This window comes from Oncorhynchus kisutch, linkage group LG11 (genome assembly GCF_002021735.2).
Source record: "Oncorhynchus kisutch isolate 150728-3 linkage group LG11, Okis_V2, whole genome shotgun sequence".
Taxonomy (NCBI): domain Eukaryota; kingdom Metazoa; phylum Chordata; class Actinopteri; order Salmoniformes; family Salmonidae; genus Oncorhynchus; species Oncorhynchus kisutch.
In genome coordinates, this window is record NC_034184.2 from 34,738,749 (window position 1) to 34,751,923 (window position 13,175).

At 42.5% G+C, this 13,175-nt stretch overlaps 1 protein-coding gene across 1 annotated transcript in view; it reads right to left on the bottom strand.

Moving 5' to 3' along the window:
* Window positions 1-5,898, bottom strand: part of LOC109898862 (C-terminal-binding protein 2) — a 131,611-nt gene extending 125,713 nt beyond the window's left edge. The window contains exon 1 of the mRNA XM_031835677.1: window positions 5,587-5,898. The gene's annotated coding sequence lies outside the window, so the exon portion shown is untranslated. The remainder of the gene's footprint in view (window positions 1-5,586) is intronic.
* Window positions 5,899-13,175: the final 7,277 nt, after the last annotated feature.

Here is a 13,175-nt window from a genome sequence, read left to right on the forward strand (position 1 = left end):
AGCGTTTCAAACGTCACTCGCTCTGAGACTTGGAGAAGTTGTTCTCCAAGTTGTTCTCCGCGGATTTTGTGGAGTGATGGGTAACGCTGCTTCGAGGGTGGCTGTTGTCGTTGTGTTCCTGGTTCGAGCCCAGGTCGGAGCGAGGAGAGGGACGGAAGCTATACTGTTACACTGGCAATACTAAAGTGCCTATAAAGAACTGCATGGTTGGTTAGAGGCTCTTAAGTAAGTATTTCACTGTAAGGTAAAAGCACCGGTACACACTAATATTACCAAGTGCGCTATTGTTCAGATCAAATTTTATTGTATGTTGTATTCGGCGCATTTGACTAATACAATTTGATTTGAACAATAGCACACTTGGTAACGTTAGTGTGTACCGGTGCTCGACTAGTCGTGAAAGACAATATCACCCTCGACAGAGAACGGTTGATTGTCAAGGAAAATTCATTTAATTATTTTGGCATTAATGGATTTCGCCTGAGTTGTCTCGCTGAAATGTTCTTACTCTTTCAAATGACTGCTCGATTTGTGACTGCTCGATCCACACAGCAGACATTGTGGGCTAGGTTAGGAATGCTGTTGCAGGTGTAGCAACAAATTTTACGTGGAGTCATTACGTCACGAACCTACGTTATATACAGTTGAAGTCGGAAGTTAACATACACCTGCGCCAAATACATTTAAACTCAGTTTTTCCAAAATTCCTGACATTTAATCCTCGTAAAATTCCTGTCTTAGGTCATTTAGGATCACCACTTTCTTTTAAAAATGTGAAATGTCAGAATAATGGAAGCGAGAATGATTTATTTCAGCTTTGATTTCTTTCATCACATTCCCAGTGGGTCAGAAGTTTACATGCACTCAATTAGTATTTGGTAGCATTGCCTTTAAAATTGTTTAACTTGGGTCAAACGTTTCCGGTAGCCTTCCACAAGCTTCCCACAATAAGTTGAGTGAATTCTGGCCCATTTCCACTGACAGAGCTGGTGTAACTGAGTCAGGTTTGTAGGCCTCCTTGCTCGCACACGCATTTTCAGTTCTGCCCACATATTTTCTATGGTATTGAGGTCAGGGATTTGTGATGGCCACAGTCAACTTAGTGTATGTAAACTTCTGACCCACTGGAATTCTGATACAGTGAAATAATCTGTCTGCAAACAATTGTTGGAACAATTACTTAAAAATGAGCTTTAATGACTCCAACTTAAGTGTATGTAAACTTCTGACTTCAACTGTATGTATGTATATACAGTGGGGCAAAAAAGTATTTAGGCAGCCACCAATTGTGCAAGTTCTCCCACTTAAAAAGATGAGAGGCCTGTAATGTTAATCATAGGTACACTTCAACTATGACAGACAAAATGAAAAAATCCAAAAAAATCACATTGTAGGACTTTTAATGAATTTATTTGCAAATTATGGTGGGAAATAAGTATTTGGTCATCTACAAACAAGCAAGATTTCTGGCTCTCACAGAACTGTAACTTCTTCTTTAAGAGGCTCCTATGTTACCTGTATTAATGACACCTGTTTGTACTTGTTATCAGTATAAAAAGACACCTGTCCACAACCTCAGACAGTCACACTCCAAACTCTACTATGGCCAAGACCAAAGAGCTGTCAAAGGACACCAGAAACTAAATTGTAGACCTGCACCAGGCTGGGAAGACTGAATCTGCAATAAGTAAGCAGCTTGGTTTGAAGAAATCAACTGTGGGAGTAATTAAATGGAAGACATACAAGACCACTGATAATCTCCCTAGATCTGGGGCTCCGCGCAAGATCTCACCCCGTGAGGTCAAAATGATCACAAGAACGGTGAGCAAAAATCCCAGAACCACACGGGGGGACCTAGTGAATGACCTGCAGAGAGCTGGGACCAAAGTAACAAAGCCTACCATCAGTAACACACTACGCCGCCAGGGACTCAAATCCTGCAGTGTCAGATGTGTCCCCCTGCTTAAGCCAGTACATGTCCAGGCCCGTCTGAAGTTTGCTAGAGAGCATTTGGATGGTCCAGAAGAAGATTGGGAGAATGTCATATGGTCAGATGAAACCAAAATATAACTTTTTGGTAAAAACTCAACTCGTCGTGTTTGGAGGACAAAGAATGCTGAGTTGCATCCAAAGAACACCATACCTACTGTGAAGCATGGGGGTGGAAACATCATGCTTTGAGGCTGTTTTTCTGCAAAGGGACCAGGACGACTGATCCGTGTAAAGGAAAGAATGAATGGGGCCATGTATCGTGAGATTTTGAGTGAAAACCTCCTTCCATCAGCAAGGGCATGGAAGATGAAATGTGGCTGGGTCTTTCAGCATGACAATGATCCCAAACACACCGCCCGGACAATGAAGGAGTGGCTTCGTAAGAAGCATTTCAAGGTCCTGGAGTGGCCTAGCCAGTCTCCAGATCTCAACCCCATAGAAAATCTTTGGAGGACGTTGAAAGGCCGTGTTGCCCAGCAACAGCCCCAAAACATCACTGCTCTAGAGGAGATCTGCATGGAGGAATGGGCCAAAATACCAGCAAGTGTGTGAAAACCTTGTGAAGACTTACAGAAAACATTTGACCTCTGTCATTGCCAACAAAGGGTATATAACAAAGTATTGAGATAAACTATTGTTATTGACCAAATACTTATTTTCCACCATAATTTGCTAATAAATTCACTAAAAATCCTACAATGTGATTTTCTGGATTTTTTTCCCCTAATTTGGTCTGTCATAGTTGAAGTGTACCTATGATGAAAATTACAGGCCTCTCATATTTTTAAGTGGGAGAACTTGCACAATTGGTGGCTGACTAAATACTTTTTTGCCCCACTGTATATCCCCCCAGTCGGATAAATAATCCTGACAGCCTACCCAACCGCTTGGAGGCGTCCGCATGGTCCTAAAGCACACCCTTGCTTCGTTTTGTATCACATTCCAATTATAAAACTGGGGGTGGGACAAAAATGCAATGTGGAAGCACCCAAACCGCTCCCCCATCAGACTATTCTTGATTTAATCTTGTGTTTACATATATGAAATCATGTGTGTGAAATTTATTTTGATTTCGAATAGATCATTATCATGCACCTGTCTTGAAACAGGGGCAGGGGGGAAAATGAATGTCATCTACGCACTTAAAAAGCGAATGGAGGATGCTTTTCCCGTGGTTCATTTTCATGCCAGTCAGGTAGGCTACACTCCTGTTGTAAAAATAAGCAATGTGCTTAATATTAGGAAATAAATATAGTAGGCTTAGCCTATAAAAAGCTAATGGGATCCTCCTCTTTTTAATAGAGGCCATCTCTCCGGTTTCTCACACAATTGCATAGCCTATAGAATTGTTGTGCAACATGAGCTCATGGGCTCTTATGAAGTGGCTCTTATGAAGTGTGTGATTAGATTTTCAATTTGCATTGATGTCATAGTAATTAGAGGGACAATAGAGTGCTGAGTACCAAGCAGTTAGCAAGTTTGGTAGGCTTCTAATGACCACCAGCAGCATCAGCTCTTGGAGAAGCCATGACTAAACGGTCACATGGAATTTGGCTGTCTTCATGACTCGTGACCGCCAGTGTGGCGGTAATACGGTCACCGCAACAGCGCTAGCCGAGTTACAGTTGACTTAAATCTGCTTGAACATCTATGGCAAGAACTGAAAATGGTTCTCTAGCAATGATCAACAATCAATTTGACAGAGCTTGAAAAATTCTGAAAAGAATCATGGGCAAATGTTGCACAACCCAGGTGTGGAAAGCTCTTGGAGACTTCCCCAGAAAGACTCAAAACTGTAATCGCTTCCAAAGGTGCTTCTACAAAGTATTGACTCAGGGGTTAGCATACTTATGTAAATGAGATATTTATATTTAATTTAATACATTTGCAAAAATGTCTAATAATATATTTAACTTTGTCATTATGGGGTATTGTGTGTAGATGTGTAGAACAAAAATATATTGAATCCTGTAACAACAAAATGTGGAATATTTCAAGGGGTATGAATACTTTGTGAAGGCACTGTAAATAAAAATAAAAACTTGCTCAGAAAACTTGGGGGGGCCAAATAAAATCACAGACCCGCAGGCCGCATATTGCGGAAATCTGCTCTTGACCCACCCTAAAAGACTTAAATAGGGCAAGGTAACAGAGGTCTCAAGTTCATTCCAAAGTGTTTCCCCTAGAGAGGAAAGGGCAGCAGGGTCATTAGGGCTTTACTGAAGGGGCCTTTTCACTACAGGCTGGCGCCATGACAATGCCCACAGGGAGAGCAGATGTTAGTTACCAGCAGCACATCTGCATATAGCCACAGTCCCCACTCCTTCCACGCCAAAACAAAAGAACCCTCTCCCAAGGACCTTCCTTCCACTTAAGCCTCCAAATTGAAAAAAGGTTATCTTTTCATACCAATCCCCACCAGGCCCTTTAACACGATAATGACAAATTGTGAAGTAGGGGGAATGGAGAGAGACTAGAGCTCCTGTTGCTTTGCACCTATAACAGTAATCATTGTATGAAGAGAGTCTGAATTCCTTACATGATTAGTTTTCAGTGATTATGTGGGATACTTTTGTAATATCAATGACAAAAGCTGAATCCAAGGGCCTTGGAAGAAGAGATGTGGCCCTCTAAAATCAAACCACCTGCTTCCATCTGTGAAGTATGCAGTAGATGCATGCTATAAAACTGAGAGACAGAGTGGGAGGGAGAGAGAGATCTAACTTGTAAACCTCAAGTTAAAGGGCCAATCAGCAGCTGAAACAAAGCAACCTTCCGACCATGGTTTCTGTAAAAAGCTGAGGGATGGGGCTGGAGAAATGTAACCACTCTAAAATTCATAGACAGAGCTATAGATGCAAGGATTCATGATATAAAACGTATCGTTTGAACCATGTTGAGGCTATACAGTGTTTGTTTATATTAGCATTTTTTTTAACAAATGGTGTAAAGCAAGCTTATATTTTGGTTTCTGATGGGGAACGACAGTTGAACTAAGCTCATCAGGCATTTATGAGTTATATTCTTCAAGAATCAATGGGTACATATTAATTTATGATCCAAACATGTATGTAGCAACTTCTGATTGCCCCTTTAAAGTAAAGCTCAACCACTGCAATGGTGACACTTATCTGTTTTCATGGACTATTGAAATGATTTGAGATATTTAGAAAAAAGTTTTCTATCCAATCATATAATGTGAAACGGCTAAAACAGACTTCCTCAACGTGTTGAAATTGGCGCTGCCAATTAAAATGGAAACCTTCTTCTGTTCTCTCTTATTCACCTATTATGCTATTAAATCTGTTGGAGTTCCAAAGTTGGTTGTTGTGTTGGTATGACTGAGGGTCATAGTTGATTACTTTACTGACAGGACGTAGCCACAATAGCATTATGTCTTTACTAATGCAATTTTTTCCCCTTTCACTAAAGATGTCCTCGGAATTGCCCACCCCACAATTCCCTCTCTAGTCACTCCACTTCTTGATGGCGCAGACACACATGGGCACCAACAAGCGACAAAGATCGCTTTCAAAACTACACCGGTTGAACAACTGAGGTTTTCGAAATCATTAGAAAATTATTTCGTCCTACCTCGATCAGATGTTTATTGAGAAGTTCAAACGGTGGCTTTATGCGTCCGAAAATAGCATCATACGCTCTACAAGACCGCTTCCTGTTCGATATTAATGGATCCACCTTTAGATGCCACAAAAACTTAAATCCTAGAGCAACGGGACCGATCTCCGTAGCAGAAATAATTGATTCCTAATGTCGCTTTTTCCTCTAAAATATCCTATGCTTGATTGCGGCACCGTTTGTAAGCTTACACACTCCTTCCTATTATATCCCTCCTGCAAGAATTGAGAGAGGGGTGTGTAGCAGTTTCTTTTCCTTTTTTCTCTCGCCTTTTTAATGAGGCGGGGCTTTGGCCCATACAAACCAATGGCGCTTACGAGCGCGCCTCGCCTCCCTTTTAACACACACACTCACACAGGTCAATGGATCACTCATATATCAGATAAGGACAGATACATTTCTAACCAATGTGAACAAACAAATAGCCATAAAGACAATGTTCCAAATATGTTTGATGACATCATCCCTATTGGCCCTCAATCTCAGTGTCATGTGAGGGGAGAGTATGGACATGTCTGCATCCAAGCAGATTAATCAGTGTTAGTATTAATGAATTAGATTAGCGGATATTTATTTCCCAGTCCCATTGGACTGATCAGATGAATACAAAAGTAGAAGTAGAAGGGGGGTGAACATATCACATAGGCTTAATGTTTTACCAATAACGCAGCTATTGTTATTATCTATGCATAGCCACTTTAATAATTCTACCTACATGTACATATTACCTCAATTACATCGACACCGGTGCCCCCCGCACATTGACACATTGACTCTGTACCAGTGCCCCCTGTATATAGCCCCGCTATTGTTATTTACTGCTGCTCTTTAATTATTTGTTATTCATATCTGTTACTTTTTTAGGTATTTTTTTGAAACTGCATTGTTGGTTAAGGGCTTGTAAGTAAGCATTTCACTGTAAGGTCTACACCTGTTGTATTCGGCGCATGTGACAAATACCATTTGATTTCATTTTGATTTGATTTATTGCCAGGGATTTTGAGCAGATGTGTTTGTTTTACACTAGAGCCCATGGAAGACTGACTGCTCTCTCCTCTCTCTCTCTTATCTGAGTCTAACCTTACCACAAACTCACCCAGCAATGGTGTGTTTTCTTCATCTGCACGGTCTCTCTACTGTGGTGTGTGTATGTGAGAGGGGGAGAGAGAGAGAGAGAGAGAGAGAGAGCGAGCAAGTGTAAGCTCAGCATCGCTCTGCTCCACTCATTGCCTGCAACTTGTATGGCATCCACTGCAGCTGCAGTCATGTCTATGTCATGTTTTAAACATGCAATCTGTAGTTTCCTGTTCATTTCCTGTAGGCAGACCCTTTCTGCATTGAAATAGAATTCTAGAACATTTGCATTGAAAACAATGTTACATGGCACGGATGGATGGTAGAGGGCATGAACAGTGAGGGCAATTAGTCCGCTTGTGAAATACAGTGAGCTCAAATTAATTTCCCAATTTGACAGCAGCACCAAGACATACCCGACCCACCCCAGAGGCAGCGAGGAATCAGCCCTGCTCATAATGTTGGTTATTTAAGGGTCTAATGATATGCTCTCTGATCTGGAATATTATGTTCAGAAATATGTTTTTACAATCAAAGGGAGAATAAGAGCAGATCAAGGCCCGTGAACTTTTTAACCACTGTGCATTTCATTAATGTCATAATTTCATGACAGAGAGCTGGTGTAGGCCCAATGGTTAAACCACATTTTAGTGTTCTAATACTATATTAGCATAACATTTTCCTTTAACATTTAAGATATTTAAAAAGGAAAGGTAAAACGGATACAAATGAAAACAATCTATTCTTGAACAGTATTTGTCCCAGAAGTCATAAAATACTTGACCCATGACTCAGCTAAAATGTTTCAGAGGATAAAGGAAATATATATATAGATAGATAGATAGATAGATAGATAGATAGATAGATAGATAGATAGATAGATAGATAGATAGATAGATAGATAGATATATAGATAGATAGATAGATATAGAGAGAGAGAGAGAGAGAGTCACAGAGGGAAATAACGACACTAAATATTCAATGAAAAGCACATTTTGAAAACGGGAACAACCCCCCCAACCCCTTACCCTCCTTCCTGCCTTAACAGCTGCAGCCTGTCCTGTCTAATTAGCCGTGGAGTGTGGTGATGCAGCTAATTGTGTATTACCCTTTAGGTGTGTAGGCCCTGCCCCTGAGTCTGTCTGTCTGTACCTCTGTACTTCACACCACTGCTGTGCACCGCTGTCTGTCTGTCTGGCTGACTGTCTGCTCTGGGAAACAGCCCAAACATTTAGGCTGGCAAAACCAACAGCAGAGCAGTCTCAAGGGGAGACTGAGCATATGTTTGTGTTGAAAAGAGAGAGAGGGGGAGATGGAGGAGAAGAGGGGAAGAAGGCATAGGTCTGATAAAGAGGTGAGGGGAGATGTTTGGTGCGTTAGCCTCAAGCAAGCTGAGGTATATAGACCGTTAGGCTAAATAATGGGTTCAATTATCGACCTAAGTCTATAGGGCTCAATTACTGTTCCAATGCCACACCTACAGTTGAAGTCGGAAGTTTACATACACTTAGGTTGGAGTCATTAAAACTCGTTTTTCAACCACTCCACAAATTTCTTGTGAACAAACTATGGTTTTGGCAAGTTGGTTAGGACATAGGACAACTTCTTTGTGAATGATACAAGTCATTTTTTTCAGCTCTAGTGGATTCTGGTGTGGCGGAGAATTTTATTAAGGCCGTTTCTTCCTCATCACCTCCGCACCCATGCACAAAGTCATCCTTGGCCTCCCATGGCTCCAACTCCATAATCCCACTATCTCCTGGTCAGAGAGGAGGATTACCGCCTGGGGACCAGGATGTCGGAGGACCTGCTTTCCCGCACCCTTTGGTTCCACATCAGTGGAGTGCCGTGTAAGTGTCTTCCAGCCTATCAATCGGTCCTCCCGTATCGTTGGCCCCGTGTTTAAGGATGTAGATGTGCCAGGCTCTGGAGAGGAAACCCACTCCTGCCACCCGGAGCGCATCTACGTCCTCAAGGGGGTCAGAGATCATTGGCTGACCTGGGCACACTCATCCCTCACCGCTGACCATCCAGGTATCACCCGCACCACTCAATCCCTTTCTGAGAAATACTGGTGGCCCACTTTGGCGCAGCATGTTGCAAACTATGTCAACTTATGTTCAGTATGTACTCAATCTAAATCTCCTCTGCACACTCCAGCAGGAAAACACCTTCCGCTTCCCGTGCCTCAGCCTAGTCTCATCTGTCCATTGGTTTCGTCACTGATCTGATGGTTTCACCAACATTTTGGTGGTTGTGGACAGATTCTCAAAATCATGTCGTTTCATCCCTCTCTCTGGTCTCCGTACCGCTCTCCAGGTCGCTGAGGCACTGTTCCAGCAGGTCTACCGGCACTATGGCCTTCTGGAGGATATCGTCTCCGATCGCGGGCCCCAATTCACATCACGTGTATAAAAGGCTTTCATGTAGAAAATGGGGGTCATGGTCAGCCTCACTTCCGGGTACCAGCCTTAATCTAACGAGCAGGAATTCAATGCATCACTCATCCACTGCCTGAATCCCTTCCAGTGTGTTCTGAGTTATCAGCTGGCCCTGGCTCTTTGGACTCCAAGCCAGACCAAAGCTCCTGCAGTGGACGAGTGGTTCAGGCGCGCAGAAGAGGTATGGAACGATGCCAACGTGAGACTCCAGCGCACCGTCCGCTGTCAGAAAGAGCAGGCCGGATCGCCACCGCAGTGAGGCCCTCAGCTTCTATCCTGGTGATTGCGTCTGGCTCTCCACCAGGAACCTCCCGCTTTGCCTGTCCTGTAAGAAGCTGAGTCCCCGGTTTGTGGGGCCATTCAAGGTCCTCCGGAGGGTCAACGAGGTCATTTACAGATTACAACTCCTCGTTAACTACCAGATCTCACAATCTTTTCATGTTTCCCTCCTCAGGCCGGTTGTTCCTGGACCTCTGGCTGATGCTGCCGTTGGGGGTGGGGGGGTGGGGGTACTGTCACGTCTACCCCCGCTCCCCCTCCGGTACTCAACGTTGCCGGTCTACTAACCACAGGTCCTGGCAAGCCATCTTTACATACACCTGCGTCTCATCAGTCACACCTGGACTTCGTTACTCCTTGATGACTTACCCTTTATATAGCACTCTTTTGTTATCAGTTATCAGGCAGTATTGCTTATGTTCCTTGTCAGACATTTCTCCTGTTTTTTATTGTTCTGTTTGTTCATATTAAACTCACTAACTGCACCTGCTTCCTGACTCTCTGCGTCAACATTACAACAATAATGCACGATGAGAAAAAACACCAGCAAAACAAAAGCTAGAATAAATATTCAAGTACATATTGTTTCACACACCATAATGTGGAATATGAGGCTGGTTATCATGTCTCATAACAAGTATGTGCTGTGTTATTTAAAATAGGGCCTAGGTAATACAGTATCTTTAGCCCATACAAACCAATAGCACCATTCGTGCGTGTCTTGCCTCCCTTAACACACACACACACACACTCACACACAGGTCAATGGATCACGTATATATCAGATAGAAAAAATATATTATTGTTAACAAAGATTTACACCAACGTACTGCATCTGTCATCTTGTCTTCATTTTACAGAGCAAGGTACTGTAAACATGCCATTCAACACAACACTAAGCCCTACTGTCACGAAAGTCATCAGGGAAATGACCGGACCAAGGTGCAGCGTGGTGAGCGTACATTAGATCTTTATTTAAAATGTCACCAACAAAACAAGAAACAACAAAAACGACCTTGAAGCTTACTAGGGCTATACAGGCCACTAACAAAGACAACTACCCACAACTAAGGTGGAAAAACAGGCTGCCTAAGTATGGTAAGCACGAGGAGTTGGCTCAGGTCTCCAACTTGACTCAGCCAATCTCCTCGTGTGGCCCCCCCAAAACCCCCCAAATGTTGGGGGCTGTCTCTCGTGCCTGCTCCGCTGTGCCAACTCCTCGTATTGTCACCGCCCTGCTTTAGCCGCCTCTATCTCCTCCCTTGGACGCCGATACTCTCCAGCCTTTGCCCAGGGTCCCTTGCCTTCTAAGATCTCTTCCCATGTCCATTCCTTCAGAAAACGCTGCTCCTCCCGGCCACGCCGCCTGGTCCGTTTGTGGTGGGTAGTTCTGTCACGAATGTCATCAGGGAAATGACCAGACCAAGGTGCAGCGTGGTAAGCGTACATTTTCTCTTTATTTAAAATGTCTCCAACAAAACAAGAAACAACCAAACGAACGTGAAGCTTACTAGGGATATACAGGCCACTAACAAAGACAACTACTCACAACTAAGGTGGAAAAACAGGCTGCCTAAATATGATTCCCAATCAGAGACAATGATAGACAGCTGTCCCTGATTGAGAACCATACCCGGCCAAAACATAGAAACAGGGCGTGACACCTACCCTTAGGATCTGTAATATGCAACTCCACATTTTTACGGATTACATGAATTTCTCCCTTTTTCTTTCCTCCTGGCAGAGATCTGAGTGTTTCACCTTTTCAAAATGCAAAGCCAGTCTCTAACTTGGAGAGCAAATGGGTGGCTTGTGATTGTGGTAGTAAATTGAGGGACTATTGCAGTAACTCACAGAGAGGGATAATGGTTTTATGTCTGCCCAAGTCCTGACTTGGTTATAGGGATACAATAACACCTTCAAGGGTTATGTTAATCTTTAAAAACAGGCTTTTCTTATGCCGCTCCACACTTTACCTAATTTGAATGAATATTTTACCTCAATCTAAGTCTCCCTCTGCAGCTTATATTGTGTTATCCTCTCCGTTTTCTTTTATTTGCACACAAAAAAGGGAAGCCTGAAGTCTATTTACTCTCTCCCATATAGAGCACTCGTTTTAGAGGAACATTAAAGTCCATAAAACAACCACTTTCTCAAGCTCATTCCCAGTCTTCGTTTTTTAATAAGCATTGTAGCTACATCAACATCAATCATTTCTGAGGGCAGCCAAACAGCGTACATGACCTGGCTGGTATCCATGTTCCCATGTTGGCTTGTAACTCTCCCCACATCTCTTCATGAGAAGGATTAGGAAGTAATCTTGAAGTTTTACTTTGAAATCCCTCATTATGAGATTGGGTAGAACTCTGTCTTAACCCCACTGCACTTCAGTAACACATTAAAGTCCCCACACACAAACACCCACACATGCATAGAATATAACAAGGATTAACTCACGGGAGAATCATTTAGATTCAATAGTTTAGCAGTAGTTTAACAGAATATAAACAATAATAGTACCACCTTCACAAATGCATGTGAATGTGCTTGCCTGGGTGCATGTATGTGTGTGTACCTTATTTATCTTTTGCTTTGCAGGTGCTCATTCGAGTCTAAATCCAACAGTATTATTAGTCGGTCCACATCTCTCAACATCTCTCAACATCTCTAACATATTTAGACTGCACTATCTGGTGAGAAATGCAGGTTTACCACACTCCTTGTTTTCAGAATTGGTTTCATGTCATGGAGTCCAACGCATGATAACTACAGATGTAGGATCTTCATTTGGAAAACTCTTTTGTTAATGAGAATGCAAACTTGTAGTGTATTTGAGTTTTTAAAAAGGCTTCCAAAGTGTGCGCTGTGTTAAGACTAAATAAAGCTTTTTTCCTCTGCCCAGCTGTTACTGACACATGCCTGTGGAATTTTAAGTTTCATCTAACCACATCATATGTTATAGCAATCTGTCAGTCAATGACACAGTCAATGGCGTGCCACGCAACCATTGGTTGATGCATGCAATGTCTGAGCAGGGGAACGCGACTGCCTACGCCTGAGTTTGTGGGACATTTTGATCTGACTGTTTGAGACACTTCAAACTATGGTGGAAAAACGAAGGCAGTTCACCCCATGCCTTTATCATTGAAAAAAAAAAGGTCAGTTCCAGTCTACTTAACTGGGTGTGTCTCCCATAGACACCCATGCAATAGCATCAGAATAGGGAGCAGAGTTGTGTTGCATTCCTAATCTGTAAAATTGGATAGGTTTAACAGTCTTGGGTCATGGGATTAAATTGTTGTCAGGCAGCGGTTTACTTAGGAGGGAGAGAGGTTCGAGGGAAGTAGAAATGTGGAAGTCTTCAGGGGTGCTCCGTAAAATGAACACACGGAAATGGCCAGAATTCATTGGCTGCAATAAGAAAAGCAAATCAGAGGGAACAATGCTGTGGAGAGACCATTGGCTTTGTTTTACAGTGTGTGGGGGGATAGTTTGTCTTGTCAAGAATTGTTTTGGAAATATGTTTTTGGATGAACATCTTGATACATTTTTATATATTTTTTTTTATCGGATTTAAAAAAAATGATTATTTCAATATTTAGAAATGTATAATATACAGGAGTGGCAACTAATGCATAGTTAATACTAATGTAATTACATGCTATGTAATTTAGGCATTCTCTATAACAAAGCCTCTGTAATGGCTGTCGTCGGAATGAGACCAAAGCGCAGCGTGAAAAGTGTTCATGA